Genomic DNA, 26,914 nt, shown 5'->3' on the forward strand with positions numbered 1-26,914 from the left:
AAACAAGGTGCGTTTAAAGACATTGGGGAACTTTAATACTCACGTGCCATTACTCCTTTCCACATCTAACCCAGTGGGTATTCCGGCACCCTGCAGCCGCTCCGAACTTGTACCTGCAAAATAAAAAGACAGTTAGAGCGCATCGTGAAGCAGGCAACAAGCGCTTACTTACGTGCTTCCAGGCGCTTCTATTCATCACACGGGCTCCATCTTCAACTCACTTCAGCCCGTCATCCGCCATCGCCGGAACCCTGCAAAACAAGAAACATCATTACTAAAGACTTTAAAGACATTAGAATTACTCGAAACTTACCGTTCGTGCAGTAAACGACGGACAGCAGTCCTCTGAAGTCAAGAGGCCTGCTCCCCTTATCCAGTGAAGAAACTGGTTACAGCACCCTGCCCCGAGGCAGATGGAGAGCACGGCGTTCACTTACCTAAGGTGAGAGCGTTAACCTTTGGGGTTCTACAGGAGAAGAGAAAGGGAAGAAGAGAGAGACATTCAATAACCCAGTTCCTTAATCCCATATTTTCTATCTGCAGACATCTTACCCTTCAAGTCAGACATACAGTGCACAGAGGTCCAGCCCAAAGAGCCAGCCGTGTGTTACACATCACCTTTGCAGATACGGTATACGCCCAGTCAAGACCGGCGCCTCTACGGGAATCAGGTGAGCGTTACAAAACTCCTACGGTCTTCTTGACCGGTTTCACTGAGCAATCACGAAGGAAATGTCCAGAATTCCCACAGTATAGGCACAGCTGTAATTGCCTTCTTCTTTCCCGTTCTTTCTGAGTTAATGGTCCTTTTACTACTCCTATTTGCATTGGTTCCACGGAGTCATTCCCTTTAGCGGAGCTCTGAGGTCTTGAAAGTACCCGGGTTTCAAATCTGGATCGATCGGTCTTCCTGTTCTGTAGCCGATGATCTAATTGGACTACTAGGTCGATATAATCTGAACAGTCTTGCGGCGGATTAACCACCTGTGCTAAAACGTCTTTAAGTTCCCAACGTAGACCTCTGTAGAAGAGCGTGATTCTCTTATCTTCAGGCCACCTGGTCTCAACCACCAGTCTATTAAAGGACGCTATGTAAGCCAGGAGATCCTGATTACCTTGTCTGAGTGACAGGAGTTCATTGTCCAAGGCCTGCCCCTGTGAATGTCTTGCGAACAACTTTTCCATACTGGTCTGAAAGTCTTGAAAGTTATAGAGGAGCGGGTCATCCTGTGTCACGAGAGGAATGGACCAATCTGCAGCACTACCGCTAAGATAGGAAAGTACAAACGCTACCTTGGCTTGGTCCGTTGGGAATGCGGCGGGTCTACACAGAAAGTGCAAGCGGCATTGATTGATGAATACTGCATATCGCTTTGGATCACCGGAAAAACGTTCGGGCGGGGCCAAAGGCACATTCCCTGGCAGATTAATTTGCACCGGATTACTTGAGGTTGTAGGAGTGCCGCCCCCTCCATAGGGAGGCAGTGGCGTCTGTCCCGCTTGAGCCTGTAGCAACTGTCTGGCCAGATCATCCGTCCGTTCCTTGGCAATGATCAACTCCCTTCGTAAAGCGTTTGTTTCTTGGCGAGATGCGTGTACTTCTGCCCTTAGTTCCCCAAGCAATTGAGCCAGTTGATCTGTGTCCGAGGTTTCCATTGCGCCTGGGTGGGAAAATTGCGGTAGGCTTCGCGTTCTGTAACGCTCACCTGAATCCCTCGGAGGCGCAGGTCTGGGCTGGGGGTTCTTGGAGTCTTCTAGGGTCACGCGCAGGCCTCGAATGCCACCCTGGAAAGGCCCTTTCCTCACTGAGATCTTGATCTGAAGGGTGAGATGTCTGCAATTATGAGAGCAAGGGGTTAATATGGATATATAAGCCTGACTGGGTAAGCTGCCTCCCCTTCCTGGTACTCCCAAGTAGTTCGTAGGCTAAATGTGCTCACCTTATGTAGGTGAAAGCGGAGCTCTCCATCCTGCGTCTGTGCAGGGGCGCCGAAGCCAGTTACTTCACTGGTTGATTGTCCAGCCTCTTGGTTGCAGAGGATGAAGATTTGGAGCTAGGCCGTTGTTAGCAGCACGAACGGCGGTTGCTTGAATATGGAGGTCCGGAGAGCGATGGAATGGCGAAGGTATTGCAGGCAAGTAAGTAGAAAATGTCAATTCGAAGTTAAAAGCACTTCTTAATGTCTCTTTTCCTTTTTCAGGTCGCAGAAGCAGCTGGGTAGAAAAATGGATGTCGAGGAATGCACCGAGGAGTGAGAAAGATGAGCGCTGCCCAAAACACGTGCGTATAGATGGAGTTTTGTATTTCTTAATGATGTCCTTTTGTTTTGCAGATGCGAGTAGCAGCGTCGGCGGAGGCGAGAAGAATGCAGCGCAGGTAAGGAAAGTTTCACGGAGGTTTACTAACCAATGTCTTTGCTTCCACAGGGTGCCGGAAAAAATGGAAAGCTGCAGCCCGTGGCTTGAGATGCACCGATGGACTGGGTAAGTGCTGCGCTGGTTTTTATCTCGTGCTAACCTGGTGTTCTTTTCCCTTTTCAGATGCTGCTGAAGACGAAGATGGTATTTTGGAAGGTAAGATTGCGGATTTTTCTTCCCCAGATGCAGAAGTTGAAGATTCTCTGGAGCTGACACGGTGAGCGTCCTGCTGCTATTGCAGAATAACGCGAAGCACGTTGCTCTGATCGGGCCTGGTTTAAATAGCTTACTGGAGTGCTTAGGTGTCTCCTTCCACAGCAGCCTCGCCCAGGTAAGAAGTCCCAGCTTCCAGAATAGTTCCAGTATCCAGTCCCAGGGAGTGGTGCTGGCCACACCCAGAGGTAAAGTAGTTCCAGCCATGGATGGATGAGGATTTCATCCTGCAGGTGAGTGAGCAGCATGGTCTGCAGCAGGTAGGTCCACCCAAGCACCATTCCTTACATCATGAGCCCGGCACGTCCTGTGCCGGGACTGAGTCCCCTTATGAGCCTGGCGCCACTGGCGCCAGGACAAGGTCCATAAGGCCCCTATGGGAGCCGATGGGTGCCTGGAAATGAAGTTGTGACCCAGCTTCCGAGGCAGTTGAGCTAAACCTGACTCCTTGGAGGCTGTGGTCATGACAGTGTGCATGCTGACAGCACCAATGAAACTCCTAGTCTGGCAGAGTCTGAGGAGTGTTAGGAGTGGAGTCTGCTTTCCTGGATACCCTGCTTCAACTCTTCTGTGTCTATTACACTGGGCGTGTTTTGCTACTAAAACTGCTTCCCCCTGCGGAGCGTGCACAGAGTCTGGCAGAGTCTGAGGAGTCCGAGGAAGTCCGTGGAGGTACTGGAGTACAGGACGGCTGTGTTCTCTTCCTCTGACTTGCCTCTCTTGGTTTCCTGCGTGGACTAGAGCCTTTTGTCCTTTCTCCCTCCTTCCTTTTTCCTTTTCCCTTCCCTTCCCCCTCCCTTCCCTCTTTCTTCCCTCTTTCTTCACCCCCTTATCCTTTTATTTGTTTCTTTTTCCCTCTTCCTCTCCCCTTTTTTCGACTTTTTTACCTTTTATTTTTTCCCATCCTGTACCAGCTAACATTGGGTGCTTGAATGGCTCACATGACCATGCGGGCGGTGCGGATGAAAGGAGAGCTTCACTCATGGCGAGTGTTCTAAACGTATGTTTAAGCACGAACAGGTATTTGAATTCAGGCTCCCCGCACGCTCGTTTCTTTAGCACTGTGGAAAATCTTGCACCGTCGCCACTAAGCAGCACAGGAGGTGAGACGGCTCTAGAGGATGTGGACAATATGTTTTGCCCCTCACACGACCACCTGAAATCGAGGCTAATTAAATCAACAAGTGTTGCTCACACACAGTTGCCATCAGCTGCAACAGATTGCAAAGTGCCAAACGCCCTTGAAAATAGAAGAAATTCACTGGACGTGGTAAACAAAGTTCTGTTTGACCTCACACGGTTAAACAAAGAAAGGACTTCATCCACTCCTAACAAAAATACTGTTGCTGTGTTAGAGTCCCCCATTGAACAGCCCGCAAGCTCAAATCTGACTGTGGAAATGTTTCAACAAGTGAAAATCACGGACGCAATGCCTTTCCTCAAATGAAGGAGAGTCGATTCGAGCATTTTTCCCAACATTAGATGCTCACAGAAAAAAAAATCTAAATGGTGAACTCAATGTCCACAAGTTCAGTAAACTCACTAAGTGAGGAAATGATGCAAGACAGAAATGTACCTGCCGCTACGTCATCAGAGATATCATCTTCTGACTCATCCATAATGGAACGGCCTTTTCCAAAGATCAGACAGCCGGCTCACCATCAGAGGCGACGCAATCATTATGAGAATTTCCATGACGACGCAACGAGAAACGTGCAACACTCAAAAGACTCGCAAGCTATCATAATATAGTCTATGACAATCTCAATGGCGCCTTTCATCATGATGTATGAACAGCTTAATGAGAATATTAAAGATCTCGCTAGTGTGGTCTCTTCTATGAACAACAAACTCCTGTCTTTTAAAAACACACACAGTGTCCAGAAGGAGGCACTTTACAGGATGACCAAGAAGACTGACTGGGCCTTGGATACAATGGCGGAGTTCACCAAAAATGCTAACATGATAAAAAATTTCTAGCAGAAGTAGCTAAAGAAGCACTGAACATTTTTCAACAAAACAAAGATACAAAACTTTCATGTGCTAAACTCATATGTGCTGAATGTCAATCTTCTCCACCGTCGATCCAAGACAGTCCTACTAAGACCATGCCATCAGGCACACCGAACAAAGATTCGGAAAAGCCAGGAATGTCTTCTATGAAACAGGTCTCTAATAGAGACAATGGTAGGCCTGAGTGCTTGTCCATAGATGAAGTAACTTTGATCCAAGATAAGCTATTACCAACTGAACCAACCTCACAACAATATGTCGGAGTGATACCTGTTGCTGAAAAATAAGTGAGAGCCTCTACGTTATTGGAAGTTCACACGCCACATTCGATTGAGAACCGGCAACTCTCCCAATTCAGCACACTTCTAAAAGTGAGCCAAGCTATAGGGAACTTGGCCTTGAAAGACCCCCATATGGCCTCAACATCTAATACGTGCTTAAATCCTCAGAGCTATAATACACCCAACTTGCCCTCAACGAATGATGGCAATGATAAGACACCGGATCTATATAACATATTCAAAAAACTAGCAAACACTCAAGACCAGCAACCAATTCAACGTCAAGTGATGAGCGCAAACCTAAAAACCTATAAATCAACCTCTAAAGAGAAGAAAACGAGGAATTGACTCACGTACATTTTTACATAACATTAAAACTGTGAATGTGACCTTAAACAAAACAGTTGTAAATGGAAAAAGTGAGAAATTAAAAACGGCTGTAAAGGAAGAGCCTTCTGTGGACACTGAAGCTCCGACTGTCATCCTCAGCTCTAGCGACATTTCTGCGGATCTGTTGAATATGTCAATTTATGAAGATGTTGAGACTGTTGATCCAACTGAAGACGATCCAACTTTGGAACCTGCTGAAATTGAACTTCAAGACAATCCAGGAATAAAGGGAGCAAGTGCTGACAAAGGACTGCTTCCTGGTAATAGAGGCGCAAATCCTGTGGAATTTCAACAACCCATGCTCAAGACCAACGATGATAAAATTGGACCAGCGACCTCGAATCAGCCTGAGAAGGGCGATCCGAGAGAAATAAAGAGCCCGCCTCCATCTAAAATGCAGAGAAGAGTGTGTTTCAAGTGATACATCACTCATTTACAGCACAAGAAGAACGTCCCCAACTTCCCGTAACGTTCATGACGCTTGATGAGAAAAGAAAGAAGTTGGCCACGTCTTCATCTCTGAAGTACAAAGCTACATGTGTCACAAATGAACTTCTTAAGGACTCCAACAATAGAAAGACACAAGGGACCTCACACAAGCCTCTACGAACAACCAAGCCAAATCATCTGACACTAAGAGATTCACGCCACTAACAACTGTAGGAACAAAGGCTAATTTGGCTACACAAAAAACACAACACTTGCATTAAGTACTATTAGAACGTAAACACACAGGTTTGGCAGAACAAGTCAAAGTCCATAGCGCTTGTACACTGAAGAAATTAGGGAAGCACTAAAGCTGCAGGTTGCTGAGGGGTGTGGGAGCACTGCCAGATGCCACCCACAGTTAAGAACCTAAATGAACACAGACAGTTCTCAGTCTCACTGCGCTGAACAGTGCAATAGTGAAAGGTGTTCCAAGTAATTCAAAGAAGGAGGGATTTCTCATGAGTCCAATGAGTTTAATAATGAAGTAGCCTAACACATGTTTCGAGTCATCACCAACTCTTCATCTGAGGCTAAACATAATGCACAACATAATGATGAACAAAAATAGTACAGCACAACATAAACAGTTTCAATGAAAGTCGTCCAGTGTTAAGCACCACTGGTAACAGGAATTCATTGATATAGACAGAGATAGGTTCCAATGTACCACCGCTCCCACTCACTATTGGTCTCCCTTCTGGTATATTGATGAATTGTTTATGAATTCCTGTTACCAGTGGCGCTTAACACTCCTACATACATTAGAGATACCATGCACACTTTACAAATTCTTGACAGTTTAGATTTTCAAAATAACAGCTGGCTTGTTACTCTGGATGTAAAAGCATTATATACCTCTATTGATCATCACAAAGCATTAGTAAGTGTGGACTTTCTTTTCTGTGAATTTTCTGCATCATTTTTCGAACACATTTTGATGGTTAAAGAATTGTTTCTGTTTACTTTACAGAATAATGTTTTTGTTTTCAATAATATGTACTTTAAGCAACTAATTGGAGTGGCCATGGGTGCTAGCTTCGCACCACTTTGGCCAACGCATTCATGCATTCATTTGAACAAATATTTGTATTTGGGAATTAAGCTTTTTTACCTTACATGAAACTGTGGAAACGTTATATTGATGATGTTTTGTTAATGTTAATTTGGACTGGTACACAAGAACTCTTGCTTGAATTTGTGGCCTATCTCAACAATAATGATTGGGGTATACAATTTACTTTGACCTACAGTCAGACTCACCTAGATTTTTTGGACCTTTCAATTGATGTTACTCCAAATGGGTTGGTGACAAAAACTTTTCGTAAATCCACTTCTGTCAATTCAATATTACATGCGGACAGCTGTCACAAAAATCATGTCATAGCGAATATTCCTAAAGGAAAGTATATTCGTGCTAAGAGAAACTGTTCCGAACCCTTGTACTTTGATCAAGAAAGTATCGCTATCAAATCCCGGTTCTTGGAGAGGGGCTATCAACATAGCTGCCTCGACAAGGCACTCATGTCAGTACGTCAGCTGAAAAGAGCGGATCTGCTAACTCCTAAAACTCGCGAGAAATCGCCTCTGCCTCAAAAAATCAGGTTTATTACTAGATACAATTCAGATAGTCACAAGATCCACAGAATTCTGGAGAAACATTGGTACCTGCTCCATTTAGATTCTGACATTGTCAACTGGCTTGATCCCTCTGTTAATAGAACATTTAGCAAAGGGAAATCTCTTAAAAATAAACTCTGCCCTTCATTTATGTGTCCACTCACTCCTAAATCTACGTGGTTAGACTCTGCCCGTGCTGCTGGTTTTCACAAATGTGGATTCTGCAGCATGTGCAAGTACACTCTGGAAACTTCAAAGGTCTCCTTTGGAGATAGGGGAGACCACACTATTAAACCATTCCTCAATTGCAATTCAAAGTTTGTGGTTTACTATATTATTTGTACATGTGGACTGCAATATATAGGCAGCACCATCAGGCCCCTTAATACTCGTATTCGGGAACATCTCGACACAATTGGCAGCCAGGAATCCAAATACCCACTGGCCAATCACTGGCAAAAACTGCATCAATTAGATAGTAAGGATGACATTCGATTTGTGGGCCTTTGCAAAGTGTCATTGCCGCCTAGAGGGGGCAATCTCACGCTCAAATGACGCCAGTTAGAAGCGAGACTCATCTGTAAATATCATACTGTGTTTAGAGGTCTAAATTCAGACCATGAATTTGCAACCTTTTTGTGAAAACCTACTGTTGTTCTCTTCTTTATTTTACACAGGTATCATGTCTTCCCTTCCCTTTTTTTGTGGACATGAGTACTTTATTTACACCCAAGTGGTCATTTATAATCGTGTGGGGTCTAGTTATCCCTCTACAATGACTGTTTGCAGTCCCGTTACCTCACATTTTTCTATAGCAGCGCATTTACAGATAGCAGATGCACAATTTATTTAACATCTTTCCCCAATTTGGTCCCTACTAGCATGCTCTAGTAGTCGCAATTCTCTGCGGTCTAATCCCCTTCAACTATATGAACTCGTTTTTCCTTTTGGTTATTCAGCTCAACAGCAATTGGTGCACGAGGCGCAAATTTCCTCTCGTTCTCAGGCCTTACTAGTATATATTTATCTTGGCGCCCTCCGGGGCTCCATTTTTTGCAATTAGTAAAATTTTTGCTGTGCAACGCATTTTATGTACATTTTTGTGGAATTCCAGCCCTGCTAATTTTTAAATTCAGAACAGGTTAATCTCTGCTGTTTTGCGGCGTTTGGTAAGCTCCTTACTTTTTGGGGCAAATTCACTCCTGAGGTATTCATTTCATTTCCATCATTCCAATATGGCGGTTTTCTTTCTTGACCTAATCGGCCATGTTCTAAAATACCTTGTGTATTTAAATAGTCCTGTTTCTATCTCTATGGTCTGGGCTTATTTCATTTCATTCAGTTCAGCAGCATTGCACAGTTAAGACGGTTTTCCACGCCCCCCTGGCCGCTATGATACTTCTAATTAGTGCATCAGCACGTCTCAATTAAGTTTAGAGAAAGTCAATTTTTAGCTTTTGCCCATTCCTATTTGCGCATGCACGCCATGCTTTTGTGTTTTGGGTTTCCTCTGGCACTCTGGGTAGCTGCATTTTAGCAATCACAGTTGTTACGTTAATTTGTCCATGTTTAAGTGATGCTGAGGGAATTTCTTTTCCCTTACAGAGTTCCGCAATTGCGAAGCAGTGAGGTATGATTTGTCATTTAATCTCACACTCTCTTGTTCTTCCTTAATTTCACATTTGTGCTTGAACAGAGTATTTAAACACTTCATATAAAATAAAAATCTTTTCTTTTCTCTTCATTTTTAGAGAGTGCATCTGGCACTGGCCACGAAATATGTAATTGGTTATGCTAGCTCTTGAAACTTTCAGGTACCTTTTATTTATGATTCCAATTTTGTTTTTATTTGGCGGCGTTTGCCTCTTTGACTGCGCTGCCATAGCTGTTCCGTGGATGCATTATAACTAACTCCTTGCAACTTGTTTGTTTCTTTACCCGTGTTTCTTACATGCATCCCATAACCTATGGATTCTCCATTCAATTCAATCCCCTCCTAATATGGTACTGTGCCAATCTTATTTATCTATTATTTTTTATTATTTTCGTTTGTTGCTATTTGATTTGATCTTAATATATATGCTGTAACTGCTGTTCTTTTTGGCCTACCTGCACTTGTGTTTGCCCTTTTGGTTGAATGTCCTTACTAATGTACTTATCAATTTTTTTATTGATTTTTTTCACAATGGACGACTTTCATTCAAACTGTTTATGTTGTGCTGTACTATTTTTGTTCATCATTATGTTGTGCATTATGTTTAGCCTCAGATGAAGAGTCGTGATGACTCGAAACACGTGTCAGGCTACTTCATTATTAAACTCATTGGACTCATGAGAAATCCCTCCTTCTTTGAATTACTTGGAACACCTGTCACTATTGCACTGTTCAGCGCAGTGAGACTGAGAACTGTCTGTGTTCATTTAGGTACTATTAGAACGTATATGGTCCTCAGATGATCTAATCTTGAACCGCCACAACGTATTGTGGTTATGTCTTGTTCCTACACTTAGAGCGATCGAATCTGAGGACCTGAAAGTGAATTCTTCAATGAAAATAAAAATGATGCTGTGATACTCGATGTCCAATCCAAATTGATTGTGGAAACTTTGCTTGAGGCTGGCCCAGTGCTGATGTCATTGGGATTTGACATCTCTAAAGTGGCAGACCGTTCTGTGTCGGGATCCACACGAAACGCCCCAATCAATGTGTCTGCCTGTGAAGCCGAAAGGGCAAAAAATGCAACAGTAAGAGATCTAGCTAATGCACAGATCACGACGACAGTTCTGAGTCCCGACATCAAAAACTCTGTCTCATCTGCGAATTCACAGATGGAAGATCTGATAAGGATAACAATGCAAGGGGCTCAAAGATCTAGCTCCAAACGTGATGGAACAGAGCTGGCCACCAACTCAGAAAAACAAGCTAACAACTGGGTCTGGGTAGCCGGCGCCCTGAATTTAAACCAGGATAAGTAACGCCAGGCCCACTGTGGTTCAAAGAACTGCACAATGGGTTCCTGGAACACAAGAGGCTTCTTGCATCTTTTCTCGACTGTTTGGGCAGAAGACCTGGACATAATCTGCTTACAAGAAACGTGGTTATCCGAAGTTCCAGGCATTGAAGGCTTTGAGACAGCTATTACTCCAGCCATAAAGCAGGCAAAGGGCAGACCAATGGCTGGCCTGCTATTGGCGGTAAAGAAAGCTTCCGGATTTAGGATCGAGAGATCGGTGAACGTTTCTCCATATATTCAGGTTTCAGTGGTTAGCTCAACCCATTTAGACAATCCTAAGGTGCCTTTGCTTTACATCATAAATTTATACTGGAACCACTCGGCAACAGGAGGCGTGGCATTTATTAATCAAGTCTCAGCCACGATTGATGAGTTGATTGACAAAGAAAATCAGGACGAGCTAATCATATGTGGCGACTTGAACATTGACTGCATTAGATTGCAGGACCGCACCAGTGGCAACAGGAAAATGATCATCTGACATGTCCAGCTATCAAATCAATGGTGTCTTGAGATGGACCTGCGTGGGCTAACAATACTGAACGGTAACAAAACCGGGGACATCCCAGCGCAAGCAACCTGGAGCAGAACTGGACAAAGTTTGATACTGGACTATATATTTGTTTCTGAATCTATCCACATAAAGACCACTCGCCTTGAAGTCATTAAAATGGCTCACAGCGATCATGACATGGTGCAGTTAAAATTCAACTACCACACCCAACGTAAACGTTAGAACTGGTACATGTTGGCTTCGTCTACATCTATAAGATGATGAGGTAAATACAATCACCTCAGATTTTCAATCGACATTGCGATCTGTTGAATATGAATATCTGTTGTCTCAATTTAAAGAACACAAAAACATCTTAAAACACGTGAATTTTAATCCAAAGCATACTTTTGATCTTGAAATACTACAACGGAAAAGATTGATGCGACACGACCTAAGAAAAGCTCAAACTCTTTCAAACGCTAACATCTTTGAGTGTAAAAGATTAATTAAACAAACTTATAAGAACTGGATAAAGTCGCACAAGATCATTATGCTACAAAACGACTCTCAACTCATGTCATCGAAAATGGCTAACAAAAACACCACTGACTTTTGGAGGCTGATAAATAACAGCTTAACCCCACAAAATGCACTACAGTCAAATTCAGTTTCAGAGACTGAATGGGCATCGTTTTACAATAACCTTTTTTGTAAGGATGAAGTAACTGAGGCATGGAAAGCGCCACCACTGACTCACTGGGACTTAGTGTTCCAAAGAGATGACATTCTTCTAGTGATCAAAGGTGCTAAGGCCTCTCGAGCACCAGGCCCGGACGGCCTAACGAATTACACCATTAAGCGACATCCTGAACAATGGGCCGACTTCTGTGTCATTTTGTTTGACAAAATAGGCAAGTGTTGCACCACTCCAAAATCATGGAAGAGCGCCGTGATTGTTCCAATTTTCAAAAGAGTAGACAGAATGAACCCTAAAAATTACAGACCGATAGACTTGCTTGATGTGCTGGGGAAAATGTATGCAACCCTCCTCCAACAAAAATTACTTCATTGGGCCAAAGAATTGACTCACGTGGACCCTAGACAAGCAGGTTTTGGAAAGGGGGTAGGATGTGGAGTGAACCTGCTACTCCTAAACCTGCTGAAAATGGAAGCTCACAGAGCCAACACCAAAGTCTACTTAGCCTTAATTGATCTTTCACATGCATTCGACAGCATAAATAGAGAGCTGCTGTGGAAAAAACTGAATGCATGGAATTGTCCGCCCAGCCTGTTAGCTGCCATTCGTGAGTTACATTCAAATACCACTATCAAGATCAGACTTGATAGAAAACGCACGCTATCTGCTCCAAATGCCCTTTGGCAGCTATCATTTTCAATTTGTTTACATCGGACATTAATGACATCTTCAATGGTGCAAATGTGTTTCCGGCAAAAATACACAGTACCTACATGAATTATCTGGCATACGCAGATGACCTTATCTTAATTGACCTCACACCAATAGGCCTCCAACAGAAGCTCACGATTCTTGAAACCTACTTAACAACAAATGGGCTGATCATAAACAAACAGAAATATGAAATAATAATTCTTGAAAAATTGACAAGCACCAGAATGAATAGAAAGAATTTCAATTGGTATCTTGCAAATGAACAAGTCAAGATTGTGAAAAACACCACCTATTTGGGCATGAAATTCAGTGCAAGTCGAAATGATGCACCATGGGTCGAGGTCTCTAAAAGTAAATGTCGTCAGCTGGCATGCCAAGCTAGTTTGATTAACAAAAAATATGGGAAATTCTCATTGAAGCCAACTATCATCTTCTTCCAACAAAAAGCTATCCCAGCCCTGATCTATGGCGGGGGAAACGCTTTTGGTTGTTCAGGCTTACTATGGAACTCCCTTGAAAATATGTTTTGGTCAAAAGTGTTGCACTTGCCAAAGAGTTCTTCAACGGTCTGTATAAGATATGAACTGGGATACATTTCAATACAGGCAAGAGTATCGTGGAACCTGCTGAGCCTCTACAGAAAAACGATGCTAGTGGTCCCAGCGCCACAAATTCGTATTCTACACAAAACGCATTTGGACAAAACGTACATGATTCTTTCAAAATGGAATGCATTCTGTCTTGATGTTTTAGAGCAGTACGACATTACCTTACAAACTCTTATTGACGACCCAGAGCTGGCCAAGAAAAAACTGGTGAGCCGACTGGATTAACATCTGTGACCTACGCCGAAAGCAAAATTGATGACAAATGTACCTGGGGAAGAAAGAGCCTATGGCAAGCTGCAAACCTACTTGACTTGCTTTCCTGATCATCACTCGAGAGCGCTCTATATGCACTTCAGGCTCAACATAATGCCAACGAAGGAATGCTTAAGCACCTGGACGCAATTTGCTGATATGTCTCTAATATGTAGATTCTGTGGTGCCCCTAAAGAGACTTTGAAACACTTGACGATGTTCTGCCCTGCGTTTCTTCAACACAGAAAAACAACCTTCAACCCAATCATCAGCAAACAATAAACACTAACTATAGAAGAATGGTGGAAAGCTCTGTTTGACGGATAACACAGACCGTTGATGCTTGCATTGGTGATGTTCCTCCGAGTCTTAAAAGATCGCTTAGATGCGGAGAAAACAACTCTGAAAACAGTAACTGCGTGAGACTCACACATTCTTCTATAAAAATAACTTAAAGGAAGGTTCAACAATACGATGATTAGTTGCTGACTTGACATTGAGGGGATAGGGCCCCTTTGTGATTTGTGATTTGTGATGTATTCTGTTTCTTCTTTGTTTAAAGGTTTAATTAAACCAATAAAAAATAAAAAAATTAAAAATAAACTCCTGACCACATACAAAACACTCATCATCATGTTGGAGTTGCCCCTAATACCAGTATAAATGCTATCCCCTCTGGAGAACATGTGCACACTGCCTGCACCAATGAACCGCCCACATAAGTACACTGATCATCATGTTGCCTTTGCCTATAATGCCAGTAAAAATGCTATGCCCACTGTAATAAAACATGTGCATGTTTTCCTGCACCAATCAATACCCACCCAAGATGAGAACAATCATTATCCTGTTCCTTTTGCCCATAACCACAGTACAAATGCTGCATCCTTTGGAAGAAAACACACGCTGACAGCACCAATGTAGCCACCCCACACGCATAAGCATCATGTTGGCTTTGCCCATAATACCAGTAAAATTATATGTAAGAAAACATGTGCATGCTGCCTGCACCAAGGAACACCCCTCCACACAAGAAAATGTGCCATGTTGCCTTGCCATGAAGCCATTAAAAAGCCATGCCACTGTCCAACATGTGCGACCTGCATGCACCAATGTAGACCAGTATGGCAACATAAGAACATACTCCAGTTGGTTTTGCTCATTATGCACTCAAATAACATACACACTATCTCATTCACAAACGCACACAAACAACATAAAGTCATACAGACTACAGCATTCACATTGTGAAGATTCAACCAGGCAAGGTGGCAATAACCTATGGGGCAACCAGTATGAAGCAAGACACCAATGTTTAACATGTACTTTCAGGAAAACCTGACAGAAGAGCACGTTTTAGCAGATGTCATATTTGTTTTCATTACAGGTGTGGCAACAAGGTTGGGAGACAGAACTATATTTCCCAGCAGGCTAAGGGGCCGGGCACAAGCTCTTGTAACAGGCCATTGCACACCCAAGCCACACCCGACTGAACGCGCATGCACACACAACGGCGAGAAACTCTTGGGGCCTCTTTACGAGTGCGGCGGTAAGGGGTTAACGGCGCCAGTAAGGATGCCGGTGCCGTTAACCCTTTACCGCTGCATTATGAGGTCCCTTAGCGGGAGCCGCTAAAGGACCAGGGAGCTAATAACAGGTCCGTTATTAACAAGCCCGTTATTAGCTCTCTCCCCATTCCCATTGAGCCCTATGGCGGCTAGAATGGGAATGGGGATGGGTATTTTGAATGAGCAATTACCGGGTCCTCCAAGGTTGGAATGGCCCGGGAATTCCTCATTCAAGGAACCCGGACCCGTGTTTGGAGGCAGCCATGGCGTTAATAGCTACTGCTTCCGACCTGAACTGATGTTACCGCGGAGAGCTCCCAGTAGGTAAGACAAGCTACACGCAGGATCAAATCCACACCTGCGAATCACACTTGAGAAATGCGAGTTCCATCGGGCTAGCATGGAATTCCTGTGGTTCGTTTTGTCTCTTGAAGGTGTAACAATGGACAACATGAAAATGCAATCCATTCTAGATTGGCCATCACCAGCTTCCGTCAAGGATATGCAAACCGTTTTGGGCTTTGCTAATTTATACCAGCGTTTTATTGATGGGTTTGTCAAGAAGGTGCTACGAGTCACACGCCTTCTAAAAAAGGGAGTTCCATTGCATTGGGATGAAGCAGCTGAAACTAGCTTCCGATCTCTAATACAGGCAGTGCTGCTACACCCGGAACCTTCTCAGGCTTTCTCAATGCCTTAAGTGGCACTACAAATCGAGCCGGGGCCCATCGAGGGGGCGTAGCCTAACAACGGGGTCTTGATGGGCCGTTAGGCCACGCCCCCTTGACTAGCCCCGGCTCAATGGGCTACTGTCACCCCTGCCAGGCAGCCTTTTGTAGAGATTAGCACCCTCTCCCCTATGGGGGAGAGGGTGCTGATCTCTGCATTTATTTTGCATAGGCTTGCCTGGCAGGGGACAGCGCCTGCCTATTCAGCCTTAATGGTGGTGCTGCCCCTCGCCAGCTGGGGAGGGGCAGCGTCACCATAAAGGCTGAAAGGGTGAGGCCACTGAAAGCAGAGGCCTTTTTCCTAAAGACTGAAACTCCCGCGAATCCGCGGGAGCTTCAGTATTTTGAAAGCAAGGCCTCTGCTTCCAGCGGCCTCACGTTTCTCCATAATGGTGGCGCCGGCCCACGTGCATCCCTTGATTAAAGGGATGCCTCGCAGGTGCGGCGCCACCATTATAGCTGAAAGGCTTTTTTTTCTGAAGCCTGAAGCTCTCGCACACGAGCGAGAGCTTCAGGCTGTAGAAAAAAATGCCTTTTCTTGTAGTGGCCGGGGCTGCCCGGGGAGATTAGTGGGCCCCGGCAGGGCCCCGCTTCAAAACGAAATTTCGGAGCCTGCCGGGGCCTAGCCCCGGCAGGCCCCGGCCCACTTACAGCCCTGGGCTTTCTCCTTCCAGCAGAACAGAACTATGCTATCGCATATCGGTAATAACTGGCCATTAAGGTGGCATTTGGTGCATGGCGCCACTATTTGATGGGAGCACAGCATATCATCACTGTGCTAACCGACAATAGAGACCTCCAGTTTCTCAAATCTGCAAGAGCGCTTAGTGCAACACAATTACGCTGGGCAATGTACTTCGCCAATTTTGACTTTGGGGTCACTTACCACCCAGGACCCAAACACAAGAAAGCAGACATTCTCTCAAGATACCCAGAGCCAGTCCCACCAGGATATCATTCAGCCAGGACCCACAGTGCCTCCATCTCGCATCAACGGTAATGTCACTGTGGTGAAATATTTTAGCAAATTAGGAAAGCCATGTCTGATCCAATGGAACAACCCTCTAAAGCAGCAAGTAGTAAAAGACGGCCTACCCTTTCATGTTACAGTATTATATCTTCCAAATACCGCCCTAAGAAAACAGCCCTAGACTGGTGCCATGATTCTCCATTTGCAGGATATACAGGCATTACAAAAACCCACAAACTAGTGAAAAAATATTTTTGATGGCCACAAATGTCCCAACAAATTTGTCAGTATGTACAGAGTTATGAGATCTGTTCTACAAATAAGTCTGACCATCAAACACTTCCGGGTCACCTACGACAACTGCCAACTCCACCCACTCCATGGCATACTATTTCTTTAGACCTCATAGTTGACCTACCTGGAAATTAAGGCTTCACATCTCTACTAGTGGCAGTGGATTCACTCACAAAACTGGCCGTTTTCATACCCTGCAAGGGAGTACCAACAGCCAATGCTCTGGTCGACCTCTTCTTACAACATATAGTACACCTTCACGGCGTCCCAAAACACATTGGGGGTCATTACGACCCAGGCGCAAAGGGATAACGGGCACCGGTTATGTCACCGGTAATCCCTTTGCGGGTCCTTCCTTAACGCCTGGTTTTAGCAGGTGTTAAGGACGGGACTGGCAAAGGGACTTCAGAGCTAATAACGGTACCGTAATTTACGGTACCGTTATTAGCACCATTCCCATTCAGCCCTATAGGGGCTCAAATGGGAATGGGGATTGGCATTTTCAATGGGGACTTACCGGTCCCGCAAAGGTCGGACTAGACCGGTAAGTCCCCATTGAACCAGGGCGGACACTGTACTGGTAATGGCGCTAGCCATGGCGCTGATAGCGCCATGACTAGCAGCAACCTCGGAATGAGGCCCATTATTTCTGACCGTGGCCCACATTTACCTCACGCTTCTGGCAAGCATTTTGCAAAAATGTTGGCATCCAAATGCGTCTGTCGACCAGCTATCATCCCGAAACGGACGGCCAAACAGAGCGCGTCAATCAGACAATTGAACAATACCTACAATGTGTGACACACGGTAATGAAGGTGCATGAGTTGATTCAATCTGGTTAGCTGAACTGGCCTATAATAATGGAATTTCGTACCATCACAAAAAATATGCCATTTTTTAGCACATATGGCAATCAGCTGTGCATTCAACCAGTCTCTTGTTTAACCAATGATCAGCTCCCCTCCATAATGGCTTGTGCAGCACAGTTAGAAGAGGTATGGTGATGTATTCGATGTTGAAAAAGAATCCTACAAGCACTATGCTGACAGAAAAAGACGGCCGATTCTGGTGTACAAAATAGGTGACAGGGTGTGGTTATCAACACGAAATCTGCAAATAGCGGGACGGCGTAAATTCCAGCCTCGTTACATCGGGCCATTCCCAGGTTGAAACCATAATTAATCCAGTGGCAGTACGTGTGATACTCCCCTCTCATGTGAGAATCCATCCAGTGTTCCACGTAGCATTACTCAGGCCAGCCCCATCTTCCACACGACTAATCAGACCACCCCCAGTACTTGTAAAAGATTTCCCAAAATATGAAGTGACAGCCATTCTGAATTCCCACATGCGCCAAAGGCAACTCTGGTATCTCATAGATTGGGTGGGGTTTGGCGGAACCCGCAACCAATGTACATGCTCCTCAGCTCCTCTGTGTATTTCATGCAAAATATTCCCAGTAAACCTGTGCCTTTGCAAGGGAGGGGGAGTGCTGTCAAGATTCAAACAGACAAGGTGGAAATAACCTATGGAACAACCAGTGTGAAACAAGATCCCAATGTGAAACGTACTTTCTGTAAAACTTCACAGAAGAGTACGTTTTAGCAGATGTCATATCTGCTTTCATTGCAAGTTTGGGAGACATATCTACATTTCCTAGCAGGCTAAGGGGCTCCTGTAACAGGCCATTGCACACTAATGCCACACCTCGCGTGCAACGGTGAGAAGCTCTCGCTCGTGTCCCGGAGAGCTCCTGCGAGGCAAGGTACATGCGGGGCCAAGCACACGCCTGAGAACCACAGGCCCTGCGCTTTATGCAAATAAGTAGCGCAGTCTTGCCGCTTCATCTTTTCTCTTTTCTTTGCTTTACAGGCCACGAATAGAATGATTGAACTCAGCTCTCCACACCTGCCACATTCTTTTTTAGTTTAATAGATTTTATTGATATTGATATTTTATTTCTATTGTACTCTACACAGTGTTTCAGAGCGCGACAAGGCAAGGGAGGGGATCAGGGGAGAACAAAACAGCAATCTTACTAGGCCCAGTGACATTGAGAACGCGCAAGTGCATGGGAGAGGGGGGAGGGGGCAAGTGCATGGAAGGGGGGAGTAGTGGAAAGTGCGAAGCAGAGGAGAAACAGATAAATAATAATAAATAAATAATAAAGGCAACAAACAGTGCTAGTGCAGCCAGCAATTTGCAAGTGCTAGGTTTAAGGCAGCACACAGGGTAGGTCTGATAAGTGCGGGAAGAAAAAGGGTGGGCTGTATGGGTACAGATACAGACCCCAGGGTAAGGGGTGGCCCGGAGGCAGTGCGGGAGGGTGGCAGGGTGAGCAGGTACCTGGGCCTGGAGGACAGAGGGTGGCTAGGTGCACAGTGCCAAGAGAGAACAGATCAGCAGGGGAGAGGGGGAGCGAAGGCAGAAGAAAAGAGGAAGGTCTTGAGGTGCCTCAGGAACCGGAGATGGTTCTCCTCAAGTTTTAGAGTGGCAGGGAGGCTGTTCCAGAGGGAGGCCCCAGCAGAAGACAGAGATCTACCCCCAGCTCGTTTCTTTGAAAAACAACTGACCCTGAGGGAATTGGAGGTAGAGGAGTGAAGAGCTCGAGAGGGGAGGTATTTCCGGAGGGATAGCTGAAGGTATTTTAAGATAATAAGAAGTTTAGAACAATACATGTTGGTAACATTGCAGGTACACATGAAGAAAAACATTTATCACAATATAATCAAAGGCAATACGAAAACATGTTCGAAAGAAAAAATAATTGCCAAATGAGATGGGCCATGAGACAAGTTAATAGGGGAAGTTCTAAAACAGTGAGATCTGCAATCGAGTTGAAGTTCATAAACAAAAGACTAACAGGGGGACAAACAAGGAGACAGAATACAAACACGAGAACAGAAGGAAAACATAGCAATATGATATTTGCCATTTTTAATTCATAGCATAGGAAAAATTTGATGATCAAAAAAGAGGGGATCAGGCAATAAAAAGACACAATGCTAAACGATCAGGTACCATGCGATGATTCATTAAAATTGTCTAGATAATGAATAAAAAAAGGCCATTTGGCATTGTACTTGGGTATAGTTTCCAGGTAAGCGGCCATGCATAGTTCAATTCTTTGAAAATGACAGATGTTGTTCCACCAGCCCCTGATGGATATGTTGTGCGAATCCTTCCAGTTGGTAGTGATGAGCTTCAGAGCGAAGGTAATGAATAAATCATATAGCTTGGCAGAGGCATGTGAGTTGATGTTTGTGACAGCTAAGCTACCCAAAGAAATGTTCAGAAAATATAGTGGAACATCATCTGTAAATATGAGTTTAAGGAATTTCCAAACTTCCTGCCAGAACTTAAAAACATGTGGACAGTCAAAAAACATGGGTTATAGGAGGCAGGGGCACCACCACACGACCAACATTTATCATCTGCATCATTTTTGGATTTGGATAGTTTCAAGGGGGTAATAAATGCTCTGTGAATGAAGAAGAACAGATGTTGTGTTATGTTGGCTGAAGTAGATATGCCCCTGATCCTAGTGTACAATAGAGACCAAGTGTGGTACTTAAAAGCGCAGCCCAGATCATGTTCCCACTTCAAATGTGCAGGCCAAACCACCCACCCTGAAGTCAAAACATTATAACATTTTGAAGCTTTGATATCGGAAACCATGGTTAGTAGCAAAAGTCTAGAGGCATCAGGTGATAGGATGGTGTTTGAGAAATGATGGAGTGCATCAAAGCAGGCATTAACCAAGTTATTATATAAATTGAAGTCAGAAACAGGAATGGAGAAGAGATTTCTCAGTTGTTGGAAGGAGAGAATGGAGGAGCCATTGGCAATTTGCTGAATAAATCGGATGCCTCTATTCAACCAGGATTTACGATATAACGCTCTATTGTTAATAGTAAAATGCTTACTGTGCCAAATAAACTGAGTGAGGTTCTTGGATGGGGTCTTAGTGTGAGGGAAAAGAACCAGTCTAAGAGCTGAGACCGAGGCCTTGATGGGGTCAGATAGGGTTATTGAAGAGTGGTTAAATACTTAAGTAAGGTCAGATACATCATAAGGATGTACCAAGTGTTTTCTAACACAGACCAGGAGGATTATCTGAATAATCAGAGGGAGCAAAACAGCAGAGGGATAGTTTAAGAGGGAATGCTGAATGATAGAATTTGAAGTCTGTAAATCTAACCTCTCCCATGTCATATAGGCCTTTTAACTTGGAAACCGCAATCCTTTTACATTTACCAGAGCCCCATAAGAAATTGAGAAGAATTGAGCAGACCGACTTAAAAAATGATGGAGGCAATGTCAACCCCTTGCGGCTGATCCTCCCAAAGTCCCCGACTTTCCTCCTCCTCCTCTCCTGACAGACTAAAGTCTGGAGTGGCAGATGACAGGGGTCTTCGGGCTCTATAATCCTTCTTCTTCTTTCTTCCATTTTTTTCTTAGAATATGTCTCTCTCGGAAGGAAGCAACAGTGAAAAGCAGCCCGGCAGCACAACCTGCGACTCCTCTTCCTTGAGGGACAAATTGGGGAAAAGCCTGTTCAGGCACAAAAAATCCCAAGCAGCAGTATAGCTGGTGTTGAGGATCCGACCTCACCAATGTAGAGTGGGAAATGGGCTCTGCAGGCTCCACGGAGAGGCAGGTAAGTGTGTACCCAAGGTAAGTCACCAAAGTACTGTGACAAGCGGCTTGTCAAGAGTATAGTGGGAATCAACATGAATAATGGAACCAGGCATACAATACCCAACAGATGCCTGAAAAGGGAAGAGATATAGGAAACAGCAAGAGCGAGGGAGAGAAACTGGAGGAAGAGCGAGTGGGAGAAGAACAACCCTCTGCGAGGGAAGGCAGAGCGAGAGGAAGAGGATGACATCCCTGAAGGAACACAGCAGAGCAAAGGAGAGCGGCGCACCCAGAGGACCGCTGTGAGTACAGAGAGTGAGTGGGAAACGTCCCGAAAAGGAAAAAACAGCGGAAAGGAGGAACGAAAACAAGTGTTAAAGCAACAGAGGAAATTGCACGGCAACAATGAGGCTGACCAAGCAGGGTTGCAACGCACAGAGTTCAGGGAGGGCATGGCTAATATGGACGGTGTAGCCGCAACACTAGACCGCTGCAGACGTGGCGTGGAGAACGTGATGGAGTCTCTAATGGCCGCAATGAAGCTGCACATGGGACCACAGGCTCCATGGCAGGCGGCTCATGACAGGCAGGGGGGCCGGGAGGAGTTGCAAATAATATAAAACAATAGGGGACAGCATCATCTTGATGGTGTCAAGCAGACCCCATCAGGAAAGGTAGAGGGGAGACCACATTGAGGTTAATTCTCTAAGTCTATCTAACAAAATTGCATGTTAAGTTTGACTGTATGACATACTGAGGAGGCAAACCGAATACCAACATATTTAAGTGTATCATTGCACCATTTAAATCCGAAGACATCTAAGTCATGTTTAACACAAAATGAGTTAAGGGGTAAAATATCGGTTTGTCTTTGTTAAGTTTGTAGCCAGACACTAGGGAAAATTGATGGAGTCTATTAAGCAGATGAGGAAGGTGAAGTTTGGGATTATTAATAAGGGTAAGAATTTCATCTGCATATGCAGTAATCTGATAAATTCTAGCAAGGGTTCAAGAGAGATAATTTAAAGGATGGGGAAGAGGGGACAGCCCTGTCTAGTACCTCTACATAAGGGAAAGAAGAAGAGGATTGACCATTAATGCTAATAGATGATTTGGGGCAACAGTAGAGTAGTTTAATAAGGGAGATAAACTGCTCGCCAAAGCCATGCCATCGGAGAGATTGAAACATAAATTCCCAGTTGACCCGGTCGAAAGCTTTTTCCGTGTAAAGTGCAACAGCAGCGTAGCCTTGTTTATCTTTCTTATCCTTAGAGATTACATGAAAGGCGTTGAGTAATAATTTAGCATTTGCAGATATATTCTGCCCCCCTCACACACCCGACCTGGTTGGATTTTATCAAAGCGGGAAGAGAAGATTCAATTCTGTTGGCGAGCATTTTAGCAAAGATCTTGCTTTCAACATTAATGAGAGAAATTGGTCTATAATTCCAGGCAAGTGTGGTATCCTTATCAGCTTTGGGGAATAGGATAAATTGAGCTTCAGAAAAGGAACCAGAAGAGGATTTCTGGGAGATAAAGTAGGAGAATAACAATTTAAGTTTAGGGGTTAGGGAATGTGCAAAGCGATCAAAGTATTCAGTAGAACGACCAACTGGTCCAGGGGTCTTTCCTTTACCCAACCCCTTAATGGCGCAAGTGATTTCAGGAACTGAGATATCACCCTATAAATGAGAAAGATCAATTTGGGAATAAGAATGTCTATTGATATTGCTGAGAAAGGAATCAATATTCTCGCAGGGAACAGTAGATTCAGGAGTGTAAAGGTCTGAATAGAATTGCTTAAAACAATTTAAAATATCATCAGGGTGATAAAGGGAGCTCCCAGATTTATCTTTGATGTGTGATATATATGTTCTTTCCTTCCTAGTTTTGAGATAAGAGTCAAGTGGCTTGCTGGCTTTATTGGAAGTTTGCTCAATCTTGGTCTTATATTTTAATAGAGTTCCAGCTGCTAACTCAGCGAGCTCATTATTAATTTGGAAACATAGGGCCAAGACCAGACGGAGGTTCATAGCATTGGAGTCACAATAGAAGTGTTGTTCAGCGTTGGAAAGTTGGATTTATAGATCATCAAGATCTTTTTTACGTAGTTTCTTTTTTTAACCTGAATAAGCCATGATATGGCCCCTGAGAGCAGCCTTAACGCGTCCCAATTGGTAACTATTGAGGTATCACAGTCTAGGTGTTCAGCAAAGAATTGTTGTTGGAATGGTTGAACGGATTGGATAAACTGCTGATCTTACAACAGAAAGTTATTGAATTTCCGACTGGACGACATTTTTTGTATGTCCTCAAGGTTAAAACAAGTGCAAACAGGGGCATGATCGGAAATTATATTAGAGATTGAAGAATCAATGATAGTGCCGGTAAGTGATTTGGCAGAGAAGATGTAATCTAGACTGTGCCATGTGGGGGCGAGTGAAATGTGTAATCCAACTGCGTTGGGTGGGAAAGCCTCCATGTATCTACTAGGCCGGTCTCAGTAAGACAATTAACAAAGGATTTGTGGGTTTTAGAGGTTTTGAGCACACATTTAGATTTTGATCTAAGAAAGGGTCGAGAACTTGATTAACATCGCCGCACTTAATAAGATTGGTAAGATCATTTTTGAGAATCATTTGTTTCATGGAAACCCAAAAGCCAGGATCAGGTAGGATAGGACCATAGATATTCAGAATGGAAACACGATCCATTCCCAACCTGCAGTTTGACCCATACCATTCGCTCATTGGTGTCAGCATCTGGGCCCAGAATCTTGAATGCTAGTTTTTTGTTGAGGAGTATAGCGACTCAATTTTACATTCCCACCGCAGGACTTACAATAGCCTCTTTGATCTACAGGGATCTGAGATCATTGCTTCAACACATGATAGATGAGTTTCTTGTATACATGCCACTGAAGGCTTACATTTGTTGAGATGGGATATAACTTTGCTCAGCTTTATTGGTTTCTTGCATCCCTTAATGTTCCAAGTTACACACTTAAATATCATGGACACAGTTAGGTAAATGAAGGGGCAGTATACAATCCTGTAAAAAGCACAAAATACAATCAGACCAAAATAACATATACAGTATCATGGCAATATGAATCAATGAAATAAAGATATGATTGAAACCTCCCATGACAGGGACAAGACATAAAGGGAGAACACACAAGGATGAGGGGATAAGGAGGGGGAGTCTGACCGAGGACTGCAAATTTGGAATCAAAAAGTGAGGAAAAAACCTCAGAGTCAGAAAAAGAAAATCAACAGCATATGCGATTTAGGAGCCAAAAAAAGATCAGACTGGGAAGTGGGGAAAAAAGGAAGAAAAGGACCAAAGGGGCAGGTGACACTTACTGAGCCGCCAAAAGGAAAAAGGATGATTCACAGCAGGAGAGGGATGCCACAACAGCACCTGACCCACCAATGTTATAACATAGACTTAGTAACGGCATAAAATAGCGCCCGAGAAAACAGAACCTCTTGTTGCAGAAGACGTAAAGGCAATAGCAGGTGACGATGTGTCATGCCCTCACATTTAATGTTTTCAAGTCATCAGGATCATCAAACATGTCAGTGCGCCCCTCATGAGTGACTTTGAAGGAGCAGGGGTGAAATAAACCATATCTAATATTGAGCTGTTTTAATGCTGGGCAGAAGGATAAGAATTCTTTCCTACGTAGTGCCGTACTCCTTGCCACATCCTGTGAGATATGCAGCTTGCTTCCATGCCAAGTGAGGGTTTTTTTCCTCTTTAACTGTTGAGATTATTAGCTGGAGCTGAGTGTATTCAAGCAGGTAGAAAATAAGAGTTAGGGGAGGAGGGCGAGGGGATGCTGAATGTCTAAGTGGGCCAATACGATGAGCATGCTGAATATTAAATTATGTCTCTGTTGGATGATGAAGTAGGACAGGCAGTAACTTCTGTAAAAATGAAATGGGGTCTGAACCTTCACAACCCTCAGGCAGGTCTGAAATCCATAGGTTGTTACGCCTGCTTCTATTTTCCAAAGCCTCATTACGTCTCTGGAGGTCTTTGACAGTCTTTTCAAGCTGCACCACTCTTGGAGAGACATCCTCCACAAGACCAACTCTTTTCTCCACCTCCTCCATTCTGTCTTCAAAGCCCTTCCATCTATCATCCAGTTGCTGAAATTTTTGATTAGTAGTCTCGATGAAGGGCCTCAGAGCTCTCATTTCTTGTAGAAGGGTTTCATTGGCTAGATCCGCCAGTCTAAGTGGAGGAGGTGAGCCGCTTTTAGGCATTTTCAGGTTTGTTGAAGAAAGGTTAGCGTCTTTAATGACAGATGTTGTTTTTTGATTATTCTTACCAGTGGCCATTGTTGCTTGAGGGGCTAGATAAAAGACACCAACGATGACAGCAGCTAATTAGGAGATGTAGCTGAGGTAGAGCCAGAAGAGAGGTAAGGACTTATGTGCGCACTGAAGTGAAGGCTCGTAGCAAGGACAGAGGGATAATCAGAAGTGAACCCCAGAGAGTATTAAAGGGTTAAATATTGAGGTTCTGAAATGATTCCGAAAAAAGACTTAGACAGTATATTGACTATGAACGGAAATTACCTTATAATGCCTTGATATCTTTTGTTCATACTCCTATTCCTAGTTGTTTTTCTTTTTCATATGCCCTCTTTTCTTCCTTAATCCGCTTTTCTCCTTTACATCAATACATTAATTTAAATTTAAACTTTCTTCATATAACCCCTCAAACTCCTCTCACCTGTGTCATGCAGCTACCCAATTTCATGTGAGAGAGTTTCTTACCTCCACCGGCCGGTGACAGTGAAAAAACACAAGAAGCAGCTGAGTGGCAGAATAAATCGTTATGGGCAGAGTAACTTAATGTCAGGTATAATTTTTACGTGAGGATAACTTTGCTTAAGGACGTAGAAAAGGTGCTGCCATGAAGTACGAGAAGTTCTCATGTGGTGGCGCTGTTGTAATGGCAGAGCCGACAAGGTCTGAGCCTGCGTGCTGCATTCCGTACAACGCCGGCCACTTCCACCCACAAAACAGCTGTTGTCGGGAGCAGCAGGCGCCTGGATAATGAGGCACAGTGCACCCACTCTGGTGCGCGAGAACAAACGTCGGGTCTTCTGTGAAATGTCATCCCCACCAGCAGCAACTCCTCCGGGGCGAAGACACACCAAGAAAAGAGCCAGAAAGTAGAAAAAATGCCGTAATAGGTAAAAGGTGGGTCAGAGTGGTGGTATTAGGCAGCCATCTCCACAGCACCAGGCCACGTCCCGCCCCCTGCCACATTCTAACGCGGCAAATCATTACTAATTGTGCTTGCCTATACATAACAAATTGGTTTGTTGTACGAACTCCATAGCTTAAGAACTGTGAGGAAATTAAAGGGGCTCCAGGCAGTAGTAATACACACAAAGGTTTATTTGTGATGAAGCGACAGCAGGCCTAATCTGAGCAGCAGCCCCAACTGATCCAGCCCTCTACAATCTGACCGAAACATAACATCGCACA

The 26,914-nt window shown here is 44.2% G+C and overlaps 1 protein-coding gene across 1 annotated transcript in view; it reads right to left on the minus strand.

Moving 5' to 3' along the window:
• TEX46 (testis expressed 46) overlaps positions 1–26,914 on the minus strand; it is a 223,760-nt gene that overhangs the window by 189,045 nt on the left and 7,801 nt on the right. The window lies entirely within an intron of this gene.

This window comes from Ambystoma mexicanum, chromosome 11, assembly GCF_040938575.1.
Source record: "Ambystoma mexicanum isolate Mex_15411 chromosome 11, UKY_AmexF1_1, whole genome shotgun sequence".
Taxonomy (NCBI): domain Eukaryota; kingdom Metazoa; phylum Chordata; class Amphibia; order Caudata; family Ambystomatidae; genus Ambystoma; species Ambystoma mexicanum.